Raw genomic sequence first — 27,454 nt, 5'->3', positions numbered from 1 at the left:
CCTAAAACATCAGGCCTCAGCCTGCTCCATGCCTCAACCTGGGCTTCAGCAACGCCAGTTGGTGTTCAGAAGTGTCGTCTTCACAGAGAAAAACACACTAGCTCCTGTCTTAGTGGGGTTCAGTAATGCCAGCTGTTCCCCTGCTGTGTAGACGGCAAAGTCTCCTGCTGCCTCCACATGCCAACAACATCAGGCCTCAGCCTGCTCCATGATTCATCCTGGGCTCCAACAACGCTAGTTGGTGTTCAGAAGTGCCGTCTTCTCAGAGAAAAACACACTAGCTCCTGTGTTAGTGGGGTTTAGTAACGCCAGCTGCTCCCCTGCTGTGTAGACGGAAATGTCTCATGCTGACTCCACATGCCCAAAAAATCAGGCCTCAGCCTGCTCCCTGCCTCAACCTGGGCCCCAACAACGCCAGTTGGTGTTCAGAAGTGTCATCTTCCCAGAGAAAAACACACTAGCTCCTGTGTTAGTGGGGTTCAGTAACACCAGCTGTTCCCCTGCTGTGTAGACGGCAATGTCTCCTGCTGACTCCACATGCCCAAAACATCAGGCCTCAGCCTGCTCCATGCCTCAACCTGGGCTTCAGCAACGCCAGTTGGTGTTCAGAAGTGTCGTCTTCCCAGAGAAAAACACACTAGCTCCTGTCTTAGTGGGGTTCAGTAATGCCAGCTGTTCCCCTGCTGTGTAGACGGCAAAGTCTCCTGCTGCCTCCACATGCCAACAACATCAGGCCTCAGCCTGCTCCATGATTCATCCTGGGCTCCAACAACGCCAGTTGGTGTTCAGAAGTGCCGTCTTCACAGAGAAAAACACACTAGCTCCTGTGTTAGTGGGGTTCAGTAATGCCAGCTGTTCCCCTGCTGTGTAGACGGCAAAGTCTCCTGCTGCCTCCACATGCCAACAACATCAGGCCTCAGCCTGCTCCATGTTTCATACTGGGCTCCAACAACGCGTGTTGGTGTTCAGAAGTGCCATCTTCACAGAGAACAACACACTAGCTCCTGTGTAAGTGGGGTTCAGTAATGCCAGCTGTTCCCCTGCTGTGTAGACGGCAATGTCTCCTGTTGCCTCCACATGCCAACAACATCAGGCCTCAGCCTGCTCCATGCCTCATCCTGGGCTCCAACAACGCCAGTTGGTGTTCAGAAGTGCCGTCTTCCCAGAGAAAAACACACTAGCTCCTGTGTTAGTGGGGTTCAGTAACGCCAGCTGCTCCCCTGCTGTGTAGACGGCAATGTCTCATGCTGACTCCACATGCCCAAAACATCAGGCTTCAGCCTGCTCCCTGCCTCAACCTGGGCCCCAACAACGCCAGTTGGTGTTCAGAAGTGTCATCTTCCCAGAGAAAAACACACTAGCTCCTGTGTTAGTGGGGTTCAGTAACACCAGCTGTTCCCCTGCTGTGTAGACGGAAAAGTCTCCTGCTGCCTCCACATGCCAACAACATCAGGCCTCAGCCTGCTCCATGTCTCATACTGGGCTCCAACAACGCCAGTTGGTGTTCAGAAGTGCCATCTTCACAGAGAACAACACACTAGCTCCTGTGTAAGTGGGGTTCAGTAATGCCAGCTGTTCCCCTGCTGTGTAGACGGCAAAGTCTCATGCTGACTCCACATGCCAACAACATCAGGCCTCAGCCTGCTCCATGTCTCATACTGGGCTCCAACAACGCCAGTTGGTGTTCAGAAGTGCCATCTTCACAGAGAACAACACACTAGCTCCTGTGTAAGTGGGGTTCAGTAATGCCAGCTGTTCCCCTGCTGTGTAGACGGCAATGTCTCCTGTTGCCTCCACATGCCAACATCAGGCCTCAGCCTGCTCCATGCCTCATCCTGGGCTCCAACAACGCCAGTTGGTGTTCAGAAGTGCAGTCTTCCCAGAGAAAAACACACTAGCTCCTGTGTTAGTGGGGTTCAGTAACGCCAGCTGCTCCCCTGCTGTGTAGACGGCAATGTCTCATGCTGACTCCACATGCCCAAAACATCAGGCCTCAGCCTGCTCCCTGCCTCAACCTGGGCCCCAACAACGCCAGTTGGTGTTCAGAAGTGTCATCTTCCCAGAGAAAAACACACTAGCTCCTGTGTTAGTGGGGTTCAGTAACACCAGCTGTTCCCCTGCTGTGTAGACGGCAATGTCTCATGCTGACTCCACATGCCCAAAACATCAGGCCTCAGCCTGCTCCATGCCTCAACCTGGGCTCCAACAATGCCAGTTGGTGTTCAGAAGTGTCGTCTTCCCAGAGAAAAACACACTAGCTCCTGTGTTAGTGGGGTTCAGTAATGCCAGCTGTTCCCCTGCTGTGTAGACGGCAATGTCTCTTTCTGCCTCCACATGCCAACAACATCAGGCCTCAGCCTGCTCGATGCCTCATCCTGGGCTCCAACAACGCCAGTTGGTGTTCAGAAGTGCCGTCTTCCCAGAGAAAAACACACTAGCTCCTGTGTTAGTGGGGTTCAGTAACGCCAGCTGGTCCCCTGGTGTGTAGACGGCAAAGTCTCCTGCTCCATCCACATTCAAACTACTATTGATTTTTAACCATGCTCCACTTAGGCCTCTGGCTCCACTGTCTCTAGTTTTTCCCCCGGCCTCCAACCCCGCCAGTTGCTGCTCTGAAGTGGCGCCTGCACAATCCACACTTTTTCCTGAGTTACTGGAGCTCAGTCACGTCAGTTGATCCCCTGATGTGTGTCTGGCAAGGTCTCCTGCTCTGTCCATATTCCCATTACTAGTAGTGTGAATGAGGACTGAGCAGGAAACCTTGCCAGACACACATCAGGGGATCAACTGACGTGACTGAGCCACAGTAACACAAAAGCAAGTGTGGATTGTGCAGACGCCACTTCAGAGCTGTAACTGGCGGGGTTTGAGGCCAGGGGAAATACTAGAGACAGTGGAGCCAGAGGCCAAAGTGGAGCAAGGTTACAATTAGTAGTAGTCTACAACCTCTATAAAACCAGCTGCAAGTTGGCCTCTGCCTGCTGCATGCTTCATCCTGGGCTCCAACACAGCCAGTTGTAGCTTGGAAGTGTCGTCTGCACAGATAGAAACGCTCGCTCCTGTGTCTGTGGGGTTCAGTAATGCCAGCTGTTCCCCTGCTGTGTGGATGGCAAAGTCTCCTGCTGCCTCCAAAATCACGCAACATCTTATTTTCTACTTGCTCCAAGTATGCCTCAGCCTGCTCGGAGCATTGATCCTGGGCTCCAACACAGCCAGTTGTAGCTTGGAAGTGCTGTCCGCACAGATAGAAACACTCGCTCCTGTGTCTGTGGGGTTCAGTAACACCAGCTGTTCCCCTGCTGTGCGGATGGCAAAGTCTCCTGCTGCCTCCAAAATCACGCAACATCTTACTTTCTACTTGCTCCAAGTAGGCCTCAGCCTGCTCGGAGCATTGATCCTGGGCTCCAACACAGCCAGTTGTAGCTTGGAAGTGCTGTCCGCACAGATAGAAACACTCGCTCCTGTGTCTGTGGGGTTCAGTAACACCAGCTGTTCCCCTGCTGTGCGGATGGCAAAGTCTCCTGCTGCCTCCAAAATCACGCAACATCTTACTTTCTACTTGCTCCAAGTAGGCCTCAGCCTGCTCGGAGCATTGATCCTGGGCTCCAACACAGCCAGTTGTAGCTTGGAAGTGCCGTCCGCACAGATAGAAACACTCGCTCCAGTGTCTGTGGGGTTCAGTAACGCCAGCTGCTCCCCTGCTGTGTGAATGGCAAAGTCTCCTGCTGCCTACACCGTCACACTACTGCTGATTTTTAACCGTGGTCCACTTCGGCCTCTTGCTCTACTGTCTCTAGTATTTCCCCTGGCCTTCAACCCCGCCAGTCGCTGCTCTGAAGTGTCGTCTGCACAATCCACAGTTGTTCCTGTGTTACTGGGGCTCAGTCACGTCAGTTGATCCCCTGATTTGTGTCCAGCAATGTCTCCTGCTCTGTCCCCATTCCCATTACTAGTAGTGGGAATGTGGACAGAGCAGGAGACCTTGCCGGACACACATCATGGAATCAACTGACGTGACTGAACCCCTGTAACCCAGGAACAAGTGTGGATTGTGCAGATGACACTTCAGAGCAGCAACTGGCGGGGTTGGAGGCCAGGGGAAATACTAGAGACAGTAGAGCCAAAGGCCGAAGTGGAGCACGGTTACAATCAGTAGTTGTGTACAACCAATATAAAACTCGCTCCAAGTATGCCTCACCCTGCTGCATGATTGACCCCTGGGCTCCAACATCGCCAGTTGCTGCTCTGAAGTGTCTTTGGCACGGGTACTCCCTCCTGCCCAGCCTGTTTCCAGCACGCCTGCTGTTTCCGGGTAGTGTCAACGTCACTTTGCCACCGATACGTTGTCCTGTCGTGTTGCGGTCGGGTTAGCCGAGTCTATGGTGCCTGTAGATTCGGTGCTTCCTATGTGGGCTGCGGGTTCTGGTACTAAAGGCTGGTTCCATAGTGCCAATAGGACAAGCACCCCCTGTTGGACTATGGGATTCGGTAACTGCGTCCTGCTCGCGGCCTTGCAACTGTCACGTCCGCCATGTCTGTTTGTCTCAAGAACTCCTGGAGCGATGTGCATGCGCATGTTTTGTCTGCTGTCCTGCATGTTCCCTAGAGCAGTGTGCAGACTCACCTCATGTCTGAGCTGCAGGATGCCTGCGTTTCTGCTCTGCCTTCTGTGATCTTCTCGTCATGTCTGGAGTCCTTGATCATGTGACGTTTCTTAAGATCCTGCACTGTCTGGTTCTGCAATCATCTCGTCATGTCTAGAATCCCGGATCATGTGTTCTTCCTAGGATCCTGCACTGGTTGGTTCGGTGATCATCTCGTCATGTCTGAAACCCTGATCATGTGATGTTTCCTAAGATCCTGCACTGTCTGGTTCTGCTATCATCTCGTCATGACTAGAATCCCGGAAGTGCTCCCCTGGTCCTGACCTGGAGGAGGAGGTGCTATGCCCTATATCAGGCCGCCTCTTCCTATGCTCAGGGCCTGATTATTGTGTTGCTTCCCTGCAAGGCTCTGGATCTGTGGAGTTGCTCCCTCTATTCTGTGCCCTTGCACTTTGCTCTGTATTGCGTCTCTGCACATGCTCCGTGCTCGTATTCCGCCTCTTGTCTTGTGTTGTCTCTCGTGCCATGTTTGTCTTTGCCTTGCTTTGCCTTGTAGTCCTTCTGCTGTTCTTTGTCTTAGTCTGTTTTGCTATGTCTCGCCTTAGCTATGCTTTGACTTGTAGTCCTTCCTGTGTTCTCTGCCTCGCCTGTTTTGCCATGTCTTGCTTTTGCTATGCTTTGACTTGTAGTCCTCCCTGTGTTCTCTTCCTTGCTATTCCTTGCTTTGTGTTCCTCCCTATGGTCTCAGTCTTTGCTTGCTCTGCTTCGCTCTCTCCTATGGTGCTCTGTAGTGCTCCCTGGCACACGCACCATTTCTCCTCTCCTTAGTGCTCGTTTCTATGTCTAGTCCCAAGGTCTTCCCTTGGCCCGGCTTTGGGCTTCTGCCTACGCTCCGCTGCTAGACTCTGTCCTCGCTCTGACCTGGCTCTGTTTCTGCTTGTGTTCCTTGCCTTGCTCCCTGCCTTATCCTTGCATTGAACCCCGGTATGGGTTCCCCTTGGCCGTCTCCTGTGCCGTGGTAAGTGCCACGTGTTTGTGTACAGCCGTGTGCACTGGCCAGTGTGGCTTGCCCCCTGCGTGGCTCCTAGCACGCAGCCCTTCCTTGTGCCCTGGCATGGCTCCTAGCACGCACCCTGCCTTGAACCCTGGCGTGGCTCCTAGCACGCACCCTGCCCTGAACCTGGCGTGGTTCCTAGCACGAAGGTTCCTTTGCCCGCCTCCTGTGCCTTAGTCATGCCTCGTGCTGGCGTTACAGCCGTGTGCATTGGCCAGTGAGGTGTGCGTCTCTGCGTGGCTCCTAGCACGCAGCCCTGCCTTGAACCCTGGCGTGGCTCTTAGCACGCACCCTGCCTTGAACCTTGGCATGTCTCTACACGCACTCTGTCTTGTACCTTGGACCCTGGCGTGGCTCTACACACGCACACTGTCTTGTGCCTTGGCGTGTCTCTACACGCACTCTGTCTTGTACCTTGTGCCTTGGCGTGTCTCTACACGCACTCTTTCTTATCCTATGCTTTGGTGTGGCTCTACACACGCACCCTGTCTCGTTTTTGAACCTTGGCGTGTCCCCTACACACGCACCTCGCTTTGAACCCTGGCGTGTCCCCTACACACGCACCTTGCCTTGCACCTAGCCTTGAACCCTGGCGTGTCCCCTACACACGCACTTAGCCTTGAACCCTGGCGTGTCCCCTACACACGCACCTAGCCTTGGACCTTGGCGTGTTCCCTAAACACGCACCCTGCTTGGATATCTGTCGTGCCTCCTTGCCTGAACACTGGTTTGCCTGCCGGATGCCCGGAACCTGCCGACCGTTGCCAGAGGTCCAGAACCAGATGACTACGGCCTGATGTCCGGAGCTGACGTCCGCAGCCTGATTCCTGGACCCTGTCGGTTTGCCAGCAGTCCGGAGTCCGATGCCATCATGCCATTACCTGTGCCTAGGCGTGCCACCTGGCACGTACCATGTTATGGACCTTGGTGAGCCCACGCGCGCACCTTGCACGTTTTGCTTGTTTACTCTGTATGTGATCCTGTGTTATTCTAATGAAGATACCTTGCACCTACGTCTAGTCTCATCTTGCTTCCTGCTCGTCCTTGTTGTCAGACACTAGTCTAGTGTCCCCTGAGCTGGCTGTCTGGTCCCAGCAGTCGTGGTGGCTCACCCCCTTGGTCTTGCCCCTGACACTCCCTGTATAGGGGGTGGATTCTCACAAGGTCAGCTCGCTCTCGGTGGGTGGGTGCCACGACCCAGAGGGTCCACTCAAAAAATGGGCTCAGCTGGAGCTGAGTCCGTCACAGCAACTTTGTTGATTATGGGTACCTTCTGCTACCCATCCGGGTTCCAGCACCATCAGCTGGTTCTCGGCAATGTCTTTGGCATGGGTACTCCCTCCTGCCCAGCCGGGTTCCAGCACCGTCAGCTGTTTCTCGGCAGAGCCTTTGGCCGAGGTGCCTCCTTCTTGGTGTCCGAGTTCCAGCAACGTCTGCTGGTTCTTGGTAGTGCTTTAACGCACTGGTACCTCCTGCTTAGAAACCGTGTTCCAGCACCGTCAGCTGGTCCACAGTTGTGCCATTGGCTCTTGTTCCTTCTGCTACCCATCCGGGTTCCAGCACCGCCAGCTGGTTCTCGGCAGTGTCTTTGGCACGGGTACTCCCTCCTGCCCAGCCTGGTTCCAGCACGCCTGCTGTTTCTGGGTAGTGTCAATGTCACTTTGCCACCAATACGTTGTCCTGTCGTGTTGCAGTTGGGTTAGCCGAGTCTATGGTGCCTGCAGTTTCGGTGCTTCCTTTGTGGGCTGCGAGTTCTGGTACTAAAGGCTGGTTCCGTAGTGCCAATAGGACAAGCACCCCCTGTTGGACTGTGGGATTCGGTAACTGCATCCTGCTCGCGGCCTTGCAACTTTGTTGATTATGGGTACCTTCTGCTACCCATCCGGGTTCCAGCACCGTCAGCTGGTTCTCGGCAGAGCCTTTGGCCTAGGTGCCTCCTTCTTGGTATCCGAGTTCCAGCAACGTCTGCTGGTCCTTGGTAGTGCTTTGTAGCACAGGTACCTCCTGCTTAGTAACCGTGTTCCAGCACCGTCAGCTGGTCCACAGTTGTGCCATTGGCTCTTGTTCCTTCTTCTGCCCCTCCGGGTTCCAGCACTGTCAACTGGTCCTCGCTAGTTTCATTTGCTATTGTTCCTTCTGCTACCCATCCGGGTTCCAGTACCGTCAGCTGGTTCTCGGCAGTTCCTCAGCCTTCTTGTACCTTCTGCTACTTTTCCAAGTTCAAGCTTTTGGAAATGGTTTTTGATTCTCACTCTGGTTCTCCCTGACAATGACCCTGAAGACGATGACCCTGAAGACCACACAGAAGAATACCGAAAAGATGACCCTGAAGAAGATGACCAAGAGGACAAAGAACTTGAAGACAACCACCAAGATGCAGAACAACAAGAGACAGAAGAACAAGAAGCATAAAAACCAAAAGCAGAAGAACATTAAGCATAAGATTAAAAATCTGAGCAAATGATATCTAATTTATAAGCAGAAGAAGACTAAGCAGTGTATGGGGGTGAGTCCGTTCCTCCTCGTTTTGCCCCTGGAAAAGGCCTGCTACTGCAGGCCAAACTGAACGCGGACAAATCCTGTTGTAAATCTTTTGTGACAGGCTGAACGGAAGGTGTAATCTTCAAACTTTTATAGATTATAACTACAGGAATGCCTGACACAAATAAGAATATGATGAAGAAGAATAGGAAGAAGATGAAGAAGTAGAATATGAAGAAGAATAATAGTTGAATAAGAAGAATATGAAGAATGTAAAAAAAAAAAAAATAGGAAGAAGGTGAAGAAGAATAAGAAGATGAATAAGGTGAAGAAGAAGTTGATGAAAAAGATGCTGCTGAGGATGATGAAGGAGAAAGTGTGGGAGAAGTAAAAAAGAAGGTGAAGAGCATGGAAGTAGTGAAACATACATATCTGACAAAATATTAAAGACTTTAACATAGTCAATATCTTTGTAACTACGAACGTCTTTAAAAAAAAAAAAAATTACTGCTATTCCATTTGATTGGGCTAAACCTCTATGGCTTTAATATCTCCTACACCTCCCACAATACATTCTACATTATTATTAGTTGTTTTTCTTCATGTAGAATTAACCTACAGGGAAAAAAAGGGGTTTTTTTATTCCGATATTTCTGTTCCATTGACTTGAATGGGACTTCCGGGATCGGAATCGGCGATACTCTATACTTTTTTTAGATCGGCCGATCCATTCCGATCCGATATTTTTCAGTATCGGGTGGTATCGCTCAACACTAGTTAAGAGGCACACTGAGATTCTGTCGCCCTGGGCCCAGGAAAACCTAGAGCCGGCACTGTTACGACTATCAGTGATCAATGAGGAGGAAAAGTTGTTATCCTAAGAAGGCTGAAAAAGCAATGAATAAACTGTGTGTGACAAGATCCTAACTTAATAATCCATGGGATCCACTGGTATTTATTTGCTTTTTTAGCCTTTATTGGTTTAAAGAGTTGTTGTACAGCTGTTTTGTGATGACAATTGTATGGACTTGTTTTTAATTATTTTATTTTTGAATTTATGCTTTTAAAATAACTTAGAAAAAGTTTGCTGTATGGAGCAATATGAGGGGCTCATTATTCTATATTGAGCACTATGTGGTGCCCATGGTACTGTAAGGAGGAATATATGGGGCTCATTATTCTGTCTGAAGAACTGTGTGGTGTCCTTAATACTGTATGGAGAAATATATGGAGCTCATTATACTGTATGGAGCACTACGTCGTGGCCATAATATTGTATGGATGACTATACTGTCCGATTTCAGAGCTATTGTAGAAATAACAATAGATATCACTCATGTAATAAAAGAAGTGAAATCTTTGGCATTGTACTATACCTATATTTCTTTGACGTATCTGTACATCATGCATTATAGTATAGGTTTAAGGGGCCCACTGAGACTCTGTCGTGCTGGGCCCACGAAAACCTAGAGCCGGCACTGTTACGACTAAAGTGATCAATGAGGAGGAAAAGTTGTATCCTAAAAGCACTGAAAAAGCGATGATTAAACTGTGTGTCACAGGATCCTAACTTAATAATCCATGGGATCCACTGGTATTTATTAGCTTTTTTTAGCCTTCATTGGTTTAAAGAGTTGTTGTACAGCTGTTTTTCATGGACTTTAGCTCAGCGTTCAATACCATTGATCCGAATTTACTTCATAAGAAAATGGTAGTTCTTGGAGTCCCTCTCAACTTATGCTTGTGGATTTATAACTTCCTGACAGCCAGGATACAGAGTGTAAAAGTTGGACCATTCACTTCGGACACCTTGGTCACAAACATCGGGGCACCTCAGGGGTGTGTTTTGTCACCGTTACTGTTTTCTCTCTATACGAATGATTGCATCTCTTCAGCAGACTCAGTAAAAATCTTGAAATTTGCCGATGATATGACACTGATTGGTTTCATCAGGGGAAATGTTGAAGACTTGTATCGGAGAGAGGTGGAAAGAATATGTGACTGGTGTAAAGCCAATAATCTTGTACTCAACACTAAAAAAACTGCTGAGATGGTTGTGAATTTTAGGAAAGATCAACATGAGATACTTCCAATCTACATCCATGACGAAGTGGTTCTTAGGGTCACAGAGACCAAATTCCTTGGTGTTATCATGTCTCATGATCTTAAATGGGGGAAAAACGTGGATGCTGTTTTAAGAAAAGCACAACAGAGGATGTTCTTCCTGTGTCAGCTGAAAAGATATGGTTTGTCTAAGAATTTGCTGATCTTATTCTTTAATGCTGTCATCAGATCTGTGATTTGTTCCTCTCTGATAGTCTGGTATGGGGGAGCCACTGCGCATGACAAACTCCGCTTACAAAGGACTTTCAGAACAGCAGAGAGAATTATAGGTTCCCCCCTGCCTAAAATCCAGGATCTTTATGATAAGAGTATTCGATCCCACGCATTGAAAATGTCATCCGATCCCTCTCACCTGGGACACTCCTCATTCCAACTACTCCCTTCAGGACGTCGCTTCAGAGTCCCCAAATGCAGCACCAACCGCCATATGAACAGCTTCTATCCACTCTCTGTTCAACAATTAAATCGTCATGTGTAGACTATATACTGTATCTGTCTTGTTAGATGTTACTTGTTGTATCTGTTGTTATATATTATGTTGCCTCTTTGCCACAAAGAATTCCTTGTATATATGTAATATGTACTTGGCGATAATAAATAAATTTGATTGAATTTGATTTGATTTGATTGTTTTGTGATGACAACTGTATGGACTTGTTTTTAATGATTTTATTTTTGAATTTATGCTTTTAAAAGAACTTAGAAAAAGTTTGCTTTGTGGTGTAATTTGCTGGACTCCATTTTTTTATATTTCTGCAGATACACCTACAATTGTACTCAAAAGTTTACATACCCCAGCAGAATTTTTGCTTTCTTGTCCTTTTTTCAGAGAATATGAATGTTAAGACCAAAACTTTTTCTCCACCCATGGTTAGTGGATAGGTGATGCCATTTATTGTCAAACTTCTGTGTTTTCTCTTTTAAAATCATAATGACAACCCAAGACATACAAATGACCCTGTTCAAAAGTTTACATACCCCATTCCTTAATACCGTGTATTGCCCCCTCTAACATCAATGACAGCTTGAAGTCTTTTGTGGTAGTTGTGGACAAGGTTCTTTATTTTCTCAGATGGTAAAGCTGTCCACTCTTCTTAGCAAAAAGCCTCCAGTTCCTGTAAATTCCTGGGCTGTCTAGCATGAACTGCGTGCTTGAGATCTTCCCAGAGTGGCTCAATTGATACTTAGGTCAGGAAACTGAGAAGGCCACTCCAGAACCTTCTATCACAATCCATTTTTGGATCTGTGTCGGTTTGGGCTGCCCACATAAAAACTTTTTTCCTTTCAGGCCATTGGGGGTTAATATTATTTTTTCCCCCGGTGGCCACTGGTGTTACTACATGTTTAGTTAGTCTGTGTGTGCTGGTGGTGACCAATCCCACCTTCCTATATCTTCCTATATAAGGTCACCTGGTGCATCAGCTGACTGTTGGTTATGACAGGTCCTTTAGGGATACCAACCGTGGTGAAGACTGGAACTACCTGGTGCAGTGGTGGTTCAGCTTATCTGGAGCATTGGTGATACTGCTGAAAGCTGAGTTCAGGAGCCTTACTCTGCTGCTTGGAGCATTGGCAGCAGAGAAAGCTAAGTGTTTTTTTTTAGCCCTGTCTGTATCTCCCCTTGGTGTTTATTAGTGCAGTGGTGGGACCAGTGTCTGCACTTACCAATTCCTTAGTGAGGGATAGGTGCAGGTTAAGTGAGGGACAAGGTATCCTGCTTGGCGACAGGTTAAAAGAACCTGTATAGGGATGCTAGTAAGAGCAGGGCACATGCTCAGGAGATTGCAGGAGGTGTCAATTTCCCCATTTCGTATCGCAGGGCCCACCATTGTAATTGTTTCCCCAGTGTCCCCTTGTTTGTCCAGTTGTTTTGGTGACTGACCGATCTTTGGGTCGCGTCACGCAGGGCCAGTCACATATCGTGACATTATATCCAAACGCCCATTTTTTCTGGTGAGCCATGGCCCAAATGCAGACCTTTGTCAATTGCTTCAGACCCTCACTGAGGAGAGCGGGGTGCTGCGTGGTGTGGTGGAGTAGCAGCTGCAGCAGTTGGTGGGGTTCGGGGCCTCAGCTCAGGTTCAGGCTCAACCAGAACCCAAGTTATCTCTCCCAGACAGATTTTCTGGGGGGGAGAGATAATTTTCTGGTTTTTCAGGAGGCCTGCAAGCTAAACTTCAGGCTCCCCCTCGTTCTTCAGGGAGTGTGGAACAGCGGGTGGGATTCATCATATCCCTTCTTAAGGGTGATCCCCAATCCTGGGCCTTCTCCCTGCCATCCGATTCACCAACTCTACGGTCGGTGGACGAGTTTTTTGCGGCTTTGGCTAATATGACCCATGTAGTTCTTGCTAGGGAGGAGGACACACTGTTGTAGGCGGACAAGCCCAGGCAGTTGGGAGGAGTTGGTTCACCAGCGGTGTTGCCTGCGGTTCGTCGTGGTTTGGGGGCATTGGGGGCATGTTTTTGCTGTGGGCAGACTGGTCATTTTTTTATGGTCTGCCCGGCTCGCGCCAAAACTTCTGTATCACCAAAGAAGCCACGTTCCCCTGATGGTGTGGAGGGAGGCGACCAGGGAGTGTATATTTCCTCCATTTTATTCTCTCAATGTACTATATCAGCAGAAGTGGTTGTTGGCAGGGTACCTGAGGGCATACTGGTGTTTGTGGACAGTGGAGTGGGAGTCAATCTGGTGGACGCTCACTTTGTCCAGACCCATGGCCTGAGGTATAGGATGCTGGCCAAACCCCTAAGTGTCCAGGCCATTGACTCTGTCCCACTGAGCCAGGGGAGGCTGACCCAAGTCGTAGAAAATATACATCTGCATATAGGGACTCATCATGAAGAGTCCCTGTCATGCTACGTCTTGGGGGCTATGCCACCACCTATCATTTTAGGCCTCCCTTTGCTGGAAAGACACAACCTGGTAATAGATTGGCGGTCTAGGGAAGTAGTCAGCTGGGATGAGTCATGTGAGGGCTGTTGCCCGGGGGCTACTATCTCTGCCGCCTTTCTATAACCGTCCCTTTCTTCTCCAGTGGGGGCAGCAGCAGTGCTGCCAGGGAGTAGGGGAATGTCTCAACTCTCACCATTAGCCAACCCTGAGAGGCAGAGTCCTCAAGGAGGAGGGGTCGGAGGAGGGTGGTGGTTCCCTCTCAGAATTGTGGGGGTGTGAGTGTTGTGACACAGGAGGACACCTCTGTTGTCAGTTCCTTAAAGAGTTTACCTTCTTGTGGAAAACGTGTGCATGGCAATAAACGTTCCGGTCCGGACTTGTGTGTAAATGAGTATGTATGGGTGTCCACCAAAAACATCCAGTGGAAGTGTGCTGCTGGGGTCTGGAGTTCTCGGGTGATCAGGCCGTATCAGGTGTCAGCCATCCTTGGCCAGGGGACTTAGCAACTGGAGTTACCCCCAGTAATGCCCATACTCAACTCATTCCCCAGGTCGGTGCTCGGGAGATTTGCGGTGCCTCCAGAGCATACGTTGTCACCTCCATCAGCTCACGTTTGCCATGAACCTGAGAGTCAGGTGGTTGCTGAGGTGAACTCTGCTGGATTTAGGAGTCCTCTCTGTAGGTGGTTTTCCGATGAGGTGTGCTAGTTTGGGCTGCTCCCATATAAACTTTTTTTCCTTTCATGCCATCGGGGGTTAATGTTAGTTTTTCTCCCCGGTGGCCGCTGGTGTTACTACATGTTTAGTTAGTCTGCGTTTGCTGGTGGTGACCACTTCCACCTTCCTATATAAGGTTACCTGGTACATTGGCTGACTTGGTTATGACAGGTCCTTTAGGGATACCAACTGTGGTGAAGACTGGAACTACCTAGTGCAGTGGTGGTTCAGCTTATCTGGAGCAGTGGTGATACTGCTGAAAGCTGAGTTCAGGAGCCTTACTTTGTTGCTTGAAGCATTGGTAGTAGAGAAAGATAAGTGTTGTTTTGTTTAACCCTGCCTTTTGTATCTCCCCTTGGTGTTTATTAGTGCAGTGGTGGGACCAGTGTCTGCACTTACCAATTCCCTAGTGAGGGACAGGTGCGGGATAAGTGAGGGACAAGGTATCCTGCTCGGCGACAGGTTGAAAGACCCTGTATAGGGACGCTAGTAAGAGCAGGGCACATGCTCAGGAGAGTGCAGGAGGTGTCCTTTTCCCCATTCCCTATGACAGGCCCACCATTGTAATTGTCTCCCTGGTGTCCCCTTGTTTGTCCAGTTGTTATGGTGATGGACCGATCGTCAGGTCGTGTCACGCAGGGCCAGTCACATATTGTGACACCTTCACTGTGGTCTGCTGTAGCCTATGACAGGTCAACTTGGCCTTGTGTTTTAGATCCTTGTCATGTTAGAATGTCCAAGTACGTCCCATGCGCAGCTTCCGGACAGATGATTACAAATTTGCTGATAATGTGCTTCATTCATCTGTCCTTCAATTTTGACCAAGGTAATGATTATACAAAGTAGTCAAGTGCTATGTATATTCTTCTGTATTATAAAGATCCATAAAATAAAGCGCAGATACACATGATATACCCTGACTTCATTAATAACTTTATTCAAGTTGGATAATGTGAAAGTTTCCATTAAAAGTCAGGACAATAGTATTAAATGTGGCCCTGATGATGATGGGCCCTTGACTCATGAAGAGTCATCCTTTAACAGTAGAGGAAAAACCCCCAGTGGAGGAAACCTCTAGGGAACCATGGTTAAAGGAGTGCCCTTCCCTTGGGCTGCGAATAGGTGAGAGCAGAGACCGAGCCCGGAATCTGCCTCTTCTTACAGCCTGTACCTCACCTGTGTCGTGAGTACACTTGGCTGCTGAAAGTCTAGTAAATGTCATATCCATAGGTGAGAGCAGTCCAAGCCTGGAATCTGCCTCTTCATGCAGCAGGTAAGTCACTTGTCTGTGAACACGTCTGACTGCGGAAAGTCTGGTAAGTGTCATATCCATAGGTGAGAGCAGTCCAAGCCTGGAATCTGCCTCTTCATGCAGCAGGTAAGTCACTTGTCTGTGAACACGTCTGACTGCGGAAAGTCCGGTAAGTGTCATATCCATAGGTGAGAGCAGTCCAAGCCTGGAATCTGCCTCTTCATGCAGCAGGTAAGTCACTTGTCTGTGAACACGTCTGACTGCGGAAAGTCCGGTAAGTGTCATATCCATAGGTGAGAGCAGTCCAAGCCTGGAATCTGCCTCTTTATGCAGCAGGTAAGTCACTTGTCTGTGAACACGTCTGACTACGGAAAGTCCGTTAAGTTTCATATCCATGGGTGAGAGCAGAGACCGAGCCCGGAATCTGTCTCTTTTTGCTTAATCTCGGGTTGCCTGATCCTCACATGGTAGCCACCATGTAAGGGATTTGTAGTGGATTCATCGTCTCCTGCTAGATACCTTGAGTTCTTTTCTCAGTCTGTTTGCTATTCTGACTTCTGCCACGTATGGTACTGTGTGGATTTCAGCATACAACTAATCCTTATCCACTTCCCCCGTAAACAGACTGTATCTATGATTACGACTGTATTTAGGAAGGTGATCATGTGAACGATTACGGTGGGCAATCACAGACCATAATCGACGATGTGGTCGATTTTGTGGCTGATCTTGTGACGGACGATATAGTGGAGAACGGGTGAAAACTACAAGGGAATAAACAGCGTATCAGTAGTGGCAGATAACAGAGACAACAGCATGATACAGAGTGCAATTACATCAGTAACTAACATAAAAGAGGCTGCACAGTAACATTACAACACAGCTATGGCAACGTTCATGCTCTAACACTATCTTGCTCTATTCAGAAATGCAACCTATCTGTAATCAGTGTAAAGCATTAACTAAACTAAGAGATACAGACTACACAGAGGCTGTTTAACACAAACACATAAATGAATTCTAGTCTCACCGGAATCCGCTGGTCAGAAACAATGCTTTGTAGGGAGTTTAAAGTGAAGCGAGACAGCCAGGATACTAGTGTATCACTAAGAAAAGCCCAGGAAAGATGTGTACATTTCTCTTGCTACCTGGGAAAACTAAGGAGGCATTCTATGCATAACACACTATTCCTTAAAGGAGAATTCTCTCTTGTACACAGAAACAAGATAAATGAGTTTAAAATAACTTCTAAAGGCTGTAACTGGTAATACACTATGAATTTTAGCTTGCTGCACATGAATGGGCAGAATACTCCCCGCTTGGCATCAGCCTGGAAATTCGCCAAAATGTTGTGACGTTTCAAAGCTTGATCCGTAACAATACTGATGTAAAAGTTTTGATAATCGGGGCCCTAAGCACTTTTGTAAGAAATTAAAGATGGTCTTTTGATAAACTTTGAGCTGACATATGAAAATCACTCACTTCTTTTAAGGCCTTGTTTGAATCGTAAATATCTCGTTTGATGTCCAGGTTGTGAGGACTTAGAATCATATGTATAATCATTTAAGTCTGGATCAATCTTCGACTCTTTCACCTCCAATATACCGACCTTGTGTGGCATTGTAATGTCGCCAGAAGGACAGGAAATGTCAAATTCTCCTGTAACACAAAATATTGAAATTAGATTTAATAAAATGCAAGATTCTATGTGATTAAGATTATTGTTAACATTTACAGGTTATTATAACTTCTAAATAGAACATTAGACTGAAAGGGACCCAAGGGACCCAATCTCCAGAGAAATGCTCCAGCGTTCAGAGAAAACATAGTTTTCTGCTGAACCATGTGACTGTAAATCGGACTGGATATCACAATGTCTTTCTTATGTGAAGACTGGAAGTTGCTTTCTCATTATAAGTATATGGAACCTCGCCCTGATTCTCATAGGCTGACATTGGGGAAAGCGCTACCGCACCACACATAAGACATATTAATGTAAAGTCCTTGTTGGTGTAACTCTCCTATAATAATAGGTGCGCACTCCCGAAAATTAATGAAGTAATTGATAATAATCTAGGGGCCAATTTCACCTTAGATAAAGGCAGTGGCTACATTACAGTACAGATACATTTAAAATAAATTTATTTTATTAATGACGTTGGGAAACAAAGTAAAGTTAAAATTAAGAACGGTGCACCTAGGTTATTATCAGTTACCACACATAAGACGCCGTGTGAGCCGACAAAGCTGAATCGTGGTCACATGGTTCAGAAGACGACCAGAATGGCTCTGGAAACCAGAGAAGACGGCAAATGGTAAGTATTTTACCGCATGTACACTACACTACTGATATATCTAGAAGGGGTTAGACAATACATATGGAGCTGGAGAGCTTCTGTAAGGTCAGATTTATCCGGCTGTAGTTACCATTTAGTTTGGTGTTGCTCTCTGTAAAGTCGTCGGCACAATATTGGCTTTCAGCATCTTGCATTGGCTTTTTCTTTTTCAGACAACTATAAGAATTGCAAAAATAAAAGTCACATTGTAAATCACAAAGTAAAACATCTGTATTCTGCAGAATGCGAGAATGAAACATTTTATCTAGTCCTATCTGTAGAGAGATCACCAGTCAGTCATTTTGATGTCTTTGACAATCAGCAATTTAGTTTAGTAAAGTATATACAAGTTGTAGCAGAGCCAGGTAGGAAAGGGTTAAGTCCGAGCTTTGCAGGATTTGATAAGAAGCCCCTATAACTTTTTGCTGAAACCAGGGCCTGTGTTCACCAGATGTTTCAGTCTGCTGGATGGAGCTTGTGAGCTGGAGTTTTATGAAAGGAATAAAGCTGCACCGGTCTGGACCAAACCTCATTGACTGTGTGAACGCTGCGTAATCCCTGCCTGAGAGCGTGAATCCCTACAAAGTCTAATATGTACCCATCAGTTACCCACAGGGCACAGCCCTAGGGGTGACGAGTGTGTGAACCACAAGAGGCCTACATAAAATATTCCCATTACTGGAGTAACCTGAAGATGTGACATTTCCTCTACAGACTCCTGTGTAGCCCATAAATCATGACTTACTATACTTACCAATAGAAGATAGCAATGGCGCCAATGATTACTGCGAGGACGAAGACAGTGACGGCAGCAGGTATAACAATCCTACAGACTGGATCCTCAGATGTTTTTGGAGGCACGGTGACATTCTCTAAAAAGCGAAAGAACATAAGTGATCAGGTGACCAGAGCTGGAATGTGTTCAGAAGTGGAAACCAAATACATGGACTGGGCGGACTGAGGAACCAAGTATGACTATTAAAAGAGGGGAATTTAGTTTGGAAAAATGATGGATTATTTTTCCGTCATGTCAATATATAATGGACAATACAGAGATCTGTTCTTTTATATCCACATGATGGGAGATGTCACCTGAAATTACAAGTAACACATGAAAAATCCTCCATTCCACTCGTATTATGTGACGTCATATAAATCCCCAGTCACAGAAGAGAAGTTACAGAACCCCTAATGACACGGAGAAGACGCTCATAAACTGGGCCCTAATAATGGATCCTAATAGTTTCTGGGGCCGGAGGTGAAATGTTACATGTGAAGGACATATCTGATTTCTGAGCTGCTTATTGCCTGTCTCTTGTGGGCGCCTTCTGCTACATGTAGGAGTCAGTGCATCCAGCAAGGAGAGAGCAGTATTAATGCTCGGTGTCTCCTCTATGGGTTATTAGATTGGACACTGGAACCCAAGCTGCATCTTTCCCCAATTTCACATTGAATGGTAAAATGAATGGTGTCATTCAAAACTACAACTCGTCCCGCAAAAAGATAAACAATCCTCATACGGCCATATGAAGGGAAAAAGTTATAGCTTTTGGAAGAAGTAGAGGAGGAAAAAGCCCAAAAATTAAAATTCGCTGAGGCGGGAAGGGGTTAACTCCATAGTCAGTGTATATGTGATAATGCCCTTACCTGCATAGATCCTGTCCTGCGCTCGTCTTGATAGATGGTTGAGCATAAAGATAGGAGCACCCTCTGCAGGTGCTAATAGCACGCTGAGAACTAGAAGTAGTCTAAACAGCATTGGAGCCTGGAGGAACATCGCTTACTGTGTATGGCACAATCAGCTTCTCCAGACAAAGGATCTCACTGCAAAATCGCTGGTTATAGCCAAGGATTCCGTGACATCACAATTGGAACCTAATTGTGACATCACGGGAGGCGGGGCTACACATGAGTGACATCATGGGGGCGGGGCTACACATGAGTGATGTCACAATTGGCGCTCATCCACAGGTGAGCAAATAAACTGACAATACAGAAACCTTCTCAGATTCAGCAAGAGAGCACGATATCAAGATATTACATTGTATGAGCTGCAGGACGACCTTAGTCATTTATCTTACAACTTGCCCTTGTGGTCTGATTTATGCTCACATAAAAACGTAGGAATTGAGAATCCGGATCCTTGAACACATGAAGGATATTAAGGCGACAGAAAAGATGCCACAGGAAGACTTGGGTGCGAATGTAAAATTTAACCCTTTAGCCTAATATTTTTGAGACTTCCATCAGTGGCACTTACTCTGCTTGTGGGGAATTGATTGTCTTTATCCAGGTAATAGACGAGGTGACATGACCCAGAAATTGGCCCAATTAGAAAGCAAATGGATCACACCATTAAATGCATGAAGCCAAGGGGTTCAATGAACAATGGGGCTTTGGGAGTTTCCTATAAAATATTGATCTCGTGTCTGTTACTATATACAGGTCAGATATTTATCCTTGGCTCTTATGTCTTTTCTTTCCCAATTTTACATATACTGTAAATACTTTTTCTGGCAGTGAATACTTACTTTTTGCCATTTTTAGTTGTCTGGATGGCGTGTTATCAATTATAATAAAATAATTTTCTTTTTGTATTTTTTCTAGGCTGTAGGATATAACACACATATGTCATCTAATATATTTATATATATCCTTGTTGTCACTTGGAATTTATCTTTTTGTTCCCTTAAAATTTATATATTTATTGTCTATTTTTTGTCAACAGATATTCTGATTTTTTTTTATTAATTTGTTATCACACATTTATGTTTATATATTGCCTGCATTTATACATATTTATTTCTCAAAGCTTATCATGCAATACCCAGATCTGATTCCAGTAGGACACGTCCCTTTCCCCTCCCGTTTTTATATATATATTTTAATAATGTCTCTTGTTTCATGTTGTCCTTACTAATAAAGTTGATAATTTGCCGTCTTTTGAATACATTTCTTTGGGGTGTACATATATTTCGGTGAGAAATTACACATCACATTCAATGTGTATACCTTAAAGTGATATACACATTATCCCTTCCTTTGTGGATTGGATGGATTGTTGCTGATATTTATTGAGAATTTCATGTCAATAGCACTTTTAAAAATATATTAGCTTAGAAAATTGGTGACGTGTTTAATACTACTTTCTCTGACACACAAGCCTTGGTTTAATGGGTAGAAGAATAAATAATGAGAAATATGACTTCAGCACCTTCCCATCACTGGAATCTTTGGATTATTCACTGACTGTGACTACTACTCCCATTTTCTATGTGCCTCAGCACTGCAATATTACACCACAATCAGTTTTAGGAATTTTTCTATCCCCATGGGTAATGAGCTGCGTGCTCGGACCTCTTATCATATGATCTCTCTGAGAAAGCTACCTAGCGAAACGTACGTCAGAGTTCTGGGGTTTTCCATTCATGTGTTGGTCTCTTTATGGTTTGTGTCATTACTGCATAGCCACTAAGATTTAGGCTGTGTGCAGACGGACTTTTTGGCCCTGCGGATTTTTCCGCGCAGAATGGAAGAAATCCGCAGGTCAAATGACCTGCATTTTTCCTGCGGATTTCTTCCATTTTTCATGCGGTTTTCATGCGTTTTTTGTGCGGTTTTCCATCGCGGTTTTCCCCCTGCGGATTTGGTGACAGAGGAGATGGAAAACCGCACAAAAGAAGTAACATGCTGCGGATTTTGTACCGAGGAATGCACACGGCTGGTAAGCGCAGACGACGCCATCCTAAGCATGAGCATCCCACTTATGCGTCTGCTCATGCAAACTTTGACGCACCTTAAGGAGCAGGCGTCTGCAGCCAATTTTGACGAGGAGGAAGAGGTGGAGGGAATCCTTGATGACATTCAGCCATTGTCTGCTCAGGGACCTCTCCTGGACGAGTTGGAGGAAGAAGAGGAGGATAATGATGGGGATGATTACTTAGGGGAGGAGGATGCATCTCGTGGGGCAAGTGAAAATGTTGGCGTGGCAAGGTCTGGTACAGGGTTTGTGCGTGACTGGAGGGATGTGGATTTGCCAGAAAGTGCTCCTCCAACCAGCACTCGCAGTGCATCATTGACACCGGGAACATTGGCCCACATGTCAGATTATGCCTTGCAGATCCTAAAAAGGTAACCCCGCATTGCCAAAATGATGAACGATGACGACTACTGGTTGGCCAGCATCCTGGATCCACGCTATAAAGGCAAATTACAAAACATCATGCCACAGGAGAACCTTGACCTAATATTGGCTAATAAACAAGCAACTCTGGTAAATCGGTTGCTTGAGGCATTCCCAGCACACAGCAGCGGTGATGGTTCTCACACGAGCCGTACGGGCCGGGCGCAGCTTGGCAGAGGTGTTCATGGTGCACACAGCAGAAGTGGCATTGGAGACAGGGGTTTCATGACAATGTTGTGGACTGATTTTTCAAGTACCGCTCACACAACTGGTAATACAGCATCGATGGAAAGTGACAGGAGACAGCAGTTGTCAACTATGGTTACAAACTACTTTTCCTCCCATATCGATGTTCTCCCACACAGGTCATTCCCCTTTGACTATTGGGCTGCTAAACTGGACACCTGGCCTGAATTGGCAAAATATGCCTTACAGGAGCTCGCTTGCCCAGCTGCAAGTGTGCTATCGGAATGAGTCTTCAGTGCAGCTGCATCAATCCTGACAGAAAAAAGGACCCATCTGTCAACCCAAAATGTGGATGATCTAACCTTCATTAAAATGAACCATGCATGGGTTTCCAAGGATTTTGTCCCACCTTCCCCTGATGACACATAGGGTGACAGAAAAATGGCTTGCTTTGGTCCACCTCTTCCTGGGACTTGACCTATTTCGCCTTTTGCATCAGCTGAATGTCCAACATCAGCATATGCCACTTTCTAAAACTCCCTAACTGTGCTGCCTCTCCCCCCCATGGCCGGGGTCACCACCTAGCGCACGACACCGTGCGAGTGCCGTTGCCCTGGACAGATGGGTAGGCCGACTCTTGGGCGTGGGCACTGGCACAGGGTCCCTCATAGTGCAATCAAGTGTCTCTGACGGTGGAGGTGCACACCCGCCGTCAGACACACCGCCGTACTATGAGGGGCCCAGTGCCAGTACCGACGCCCACGAGTGGGCCCCCCTTGCTTGGGCAGGGCCCCAGCATTTGCAATCTTTACCTCTCCCTGCTCCTCCGCTGTGTAGTCTGGGCCGTCAAATCCATACTGTGCCTGACACCGTCTGAGCCTGCCTCCTGGTGTATTGACATATATTTTGAATGTGTACGCTATCCATACATGTTATCCGGGGATACGGTACCCTTTCTCACCTTTGTGCAATCACGTGCAATCCATACTGGGCCTAACACCGTCTGAGCCTGCCTCCTGATGTATAGACATATCTTTTGAATGTGTACGCTATCCATACATGTTATCCGGGGATACGGTACCCTTTCTCACCTTTGTGCAATCACGTGCAATCCACACTGGGCCTAACACCGTCTGAGCCTGCCTCCTGATGTATAGACATATCTTTTGAATGTGTACGCTATCCATACATGTTATCCAGGGATACGGTACCCTTTCTCACCTTTGTGCAATCAATTGCAAGCCATACTGTGCCTGACACCGTCTGAGCCTGCCTCCTGATGTATAGACATATCTTTTGAATGTGTACGCTATCCATACATGTTATCCGGGGATACGGTACCCTTTCTCACCTTTGTGCAATCACGTGCAAGCCATACTGGGCCTAACACCGTCTGAGCCTGCCTCCTGATGTATAGACATATATTTTGAATGTGTACGCTATCCATACATGTTATCCGGGGATATCCATGCAGCCACGGACATGTAAGGGCATGACACACCAGTTATTGGCCAATCTCATGTGCCAGAGCCTCACGTGTCCCTCTAGTAAGCCAGACTCAGACCGCGGGGCATGACGGAGTCTCGTTCATTAATGGAATTAAGCTTGCAATGTGTGCATCTGTTCTGTAGCTGGCATGGTTGAAGTTGCCCGTGTTGAGTCAAATTACGCCGTAGGCTCCACTCCTGGTGGTGGTGCCCTTCTGGACATTCCTTTAAGGTTCAGCTTTGCAACCATACTGCCCACGTAAAACAAACACTTTGCCTTCATGAACGCTGTTTGGAGGGTCATGACTCGTGGGAATAACGCCGCCCAATCAGTTAACCTGCTAGAGAGATCCTTCGTTGCTCCCAAGCATGACATCACACTCCCTAGGAGGAAGGTAATGCCACTGTGGGGACCGTACTCCTGGGGGCGACACAAGTGCACTGATGCCCAGCCACTGCTCGATGAATCTGCTGGTACATTGACCCAGACCACTACATTCCCCTCGCACGCTACCCGGCCTGAATCTGACCCTGATGAAACTCAGGTTACCCTTCCCATATACAGTTCCATCTTACACGGTGACAAAGAGGAAGCTGCAGATGAAAGTGCAGGTTCGGCCCACCCGCCATCAGACACACCACTGTACTATCAGGGGCCCTGTGCCAGTGCCGTCGCCAACGAGTGGGCCCCCCCTGCTTGCTCAGGATCACAGCACTTGCAAGGTTGAACTACTGTGCAGTGAGATGGAAGATGGGGACGACGAGGAGTCCAGACTAGTACAGGGATTCCCTAGCGAGGAGACTTATTTGATTGTTTTCAATGTTGGGACAGCAATTTTTGGGGAGCACTATACTCTGGAGAATGATAGATGGGGCCCTCCATACACTGGAACATTCCAAAGGTGGACATCAGACACTGGAGCAGCATTTACAGGGCCCATTATACACTAGAGCATTAGAAATGGGGCCCATTATGTTTGGAGCATTATTTGGGCCCATAAGACAGTGGAGCTTCATCCATGGGGACCAACATATACTGTAGCATTATGTGGAGCTCATCATATACTGTTTCAAACATTATATGGGACCAATGATTCTGTATGGAGAAATAGATGGGCCTCGTCATGAGATGTAAAAAGTGAAGTACTTTTCATTGTACTATACCGCTATTTCTCTGCCGTATCGGAGCATGATGAGTTGTGGTATTATGTGTTAAAGGGGCGCTCTTTCGCCCAGGGCACATGAAAACCTGGAGCCAGCCCTACCCCCCCACAACTTTAGCCAAATAACCCCCATTTTTCAGTGCGTAACTTGTATTATGAAGTTAATTAAGGTTGACCAGCTTAAGTAAGAAGAATTGATGCTTTTGGCATTCAAATGAGCACTGTAGGTGTGTTTCCTGTCCTCCTCTCACTGTCGACTTTTATTCCCCATTGACTTACATTGGGTTTCGTGTTTCGGGACGACCCCGACTTTTCCCTATAATCGGACGATCTTGCTTGACCCGACTTTTGGAAAAGTCGGGTTTCACGAAACGAAACTCGACCATAAAAAACCAAAAGTCGCTCAACTCTAATGATGACGACTGCGCGGAACCCAGTCTTACTGGAAGATAGTCACAGTACCTAGGTCCCATCCAATTTGCTGATCTCTGGTGTACAGAACCCAGTACAGTGTAATGATAATAATGAATCTGACTAGTGCAAATAACCCATTCCAGGATGGTGACGAAGACAGGTGTACAGAGCCCAGTCCAGTGTGGTGATGATGATGATGATGACTGGGGCACAGAACCCAGTCAGTGTGGTGGTGGTGATGATGGAGATGACTGGTGCACAGAGCCCAGTACAGTGTGGTGATGGTTGATGACTGGTGCACAGAACCCAGTCCAGTGTGGTGATGATAATGATTGGCGCACAGAGCCCAGTACAGTATGGTGATGATGGTGGTGGCGATGATGATGACTGGTGCACAGAGCCCAGTCCAGTGTTGTGATGGTGGTGATGATGATAATGAATGGTGCACAGAGCCCAGTATAGTGTGGTGATGGTGATGATGATGACTGGTGCACAGAGCCCAGTCCAGTGTGGTGATGGTGGTGATGATGATTGGTGCACAGAGCAAAGTACAGTGTGGTGATGATAATGACTGGTGCACAGAGTCCAGTACAGTGTGGTGATGGTGGTGGTGATGATAATGACTGGTGCACAGAGCCCAGTACAGTGTGGTGATGGTGATGATGATGACTGGTGCACAGAGCCCAGTCCAGTGTGATGATGGTGGTGATGATAATGATTGGTGCACAGAGCCCCGTACAGTGTGGTGATGGTGATGATGATAATGACTGGTGCACAGAGCCCCGTACAGTGTGGTGATGGTGGTGGTGATGATAATGATTGGTGCATAGAGCCAAGTACAGTGTGGTGGTGGAGATGATGACTGGTGCACAGAGCCCAGTACAGTGTGGTGACGGTGATGATGATGACTGGTGCACAGAGCCCAGTCCAGTGTGGTGATGGTGGTGATGATAATGATTGGTGCAGAGCCCAGTACAGTATGGTGATGGTGGTGATGATAATGACTGGTGCACAGAGTCCAGTACAGTGTGGTGATGGTGATGATGATGACTGGTGCACAGAGCCCAGTACAGTGTGGTGATGATGATGACTGGTGCACAGAGCCCAGTACAGTGTGTGATGATGGTGGTGATGATAATGACTGGTGCACAGAGCCCAGTACAGTATGGTGATGGTGGTGGTGATGATAATGACTGGTGCACAGAGCCCAGTACAGTATGGTGATGGTGGTGGTGATGATAATGACTGGTGCACAGAGCCCAGTACAGTATGGTGATGATAATGATTGGTGCACAGAGTCCAGTACAGTGTGGTGATGGGGGTGGTGATGATAATGACTGGTGCACAGAGCCCAGTACAGTGTGGTGATGGTGGTGATGATGATGACTGGTGCACAGAGTCCAGTCCAGTGTGGTGATTGTGCTGATGATAATTATTGGTGCACAGAGCCCAGTACAGTATGGTGATGGTGGTGGTGGTGATGATGACTGGTGCACAGAGCCCAGTACAGTGTGGTGATGGTGATGATAATGACTGGTGCACAGAGCCCAGTCCAGTGTGGTGATGGTGGTGATGATAATGATTGGTGCACAGAGCCCAGTACAGTGTGGTGATGATAATGATTGGTGCACAGAGCCCAGTACAGTGTGGTGATGGTGGTGATGATAATGATTGGTGCACAGAGCCCAGTACAGTATGGTGATGGTGGTGGTGATGATGATGACTGGTGCACAGAGCCCAGTCCAGTGTCGTGATGATGGTGGTGGTGATGATGATGATGACTGGTGCACAGAGCCCAGTCCAGTGTAGTGATGGTGGTGGTAATGATAATGACTGGTGCACAGAGTCCAGTACAGTGTGGTGATGGTGGTGGTGATGATAATGACTGGTGCACAGAGCCCAGTACAGTGTGGTGATGGTGGTGGTGGTGATATTGACTGGTGCACAGAGCCCAGTACAGTGTGGTGATGGTGGTGATGATGATGACTGGTGCACAGAGCCCAGTGCAGTGTGGTGATGGTGATGATGATGACTGGTGCACAGAGCCCAGTCCCCAGAGTGGTGTTGGTGGTGGTGATAATGATGACTGGTGCATAGAGCCCAATACAGTGTGGTGGTGATGATGATGACTGGTGTACAGAGCCCAGTACAGTGTGGTGATGACTGTTGTGGATCTTTTATTCCATGACCGTGTGAGAAGACAGGCGTTTAGCACCATAAGGCTGGTTTCACATTAGCGCTTTTTAAGCGCACGCACGGCCGGGGGTAGCTCCGCCCCCAAACCGGCTCTCTGCCCGGCGTGCCCGCCCCTTGCTTGTAGCGCCGCCTTCTAGCGCACAGCGGCGCCTGCGATCGGCGCACCCTATCTTTAGCATAGGGTGCGCAGATCGTGCGCCGGCCGTGCGCTAGTTGCGCTTTGACCTGCGCTGAGCACTTTTGACGGTGCGCAGTGCGCGCCAAAATCAAACTTTTCGGATTTTGGCGCGCACGGCGCACCGTCAAAAGTGCGCAGCGCAGGTCAAAGCGCAACTAGCGCACGGCCTGCGCACGATCTGCGCA

The sequence above is a fragment of the Dendrobates tinctorius genome, unplaced genomic scaffold (assembly GCF_039654945.1).
Source record: "Dendrobates tinctorius isolate UK_male_01 unplaced genomic scaffold, ASM3965494v1 ptg000129l, whole genome shotgun sequence".
Taxonomy (NCBI): Eukaryota; Metazoa; Chordata; class Amphibia; order Anura; family Dendrobatidae; genus Dendrobates; species Dendrobates tinctorius.
Note: the sequence above shows the minus strand (reverse complement) of the source record.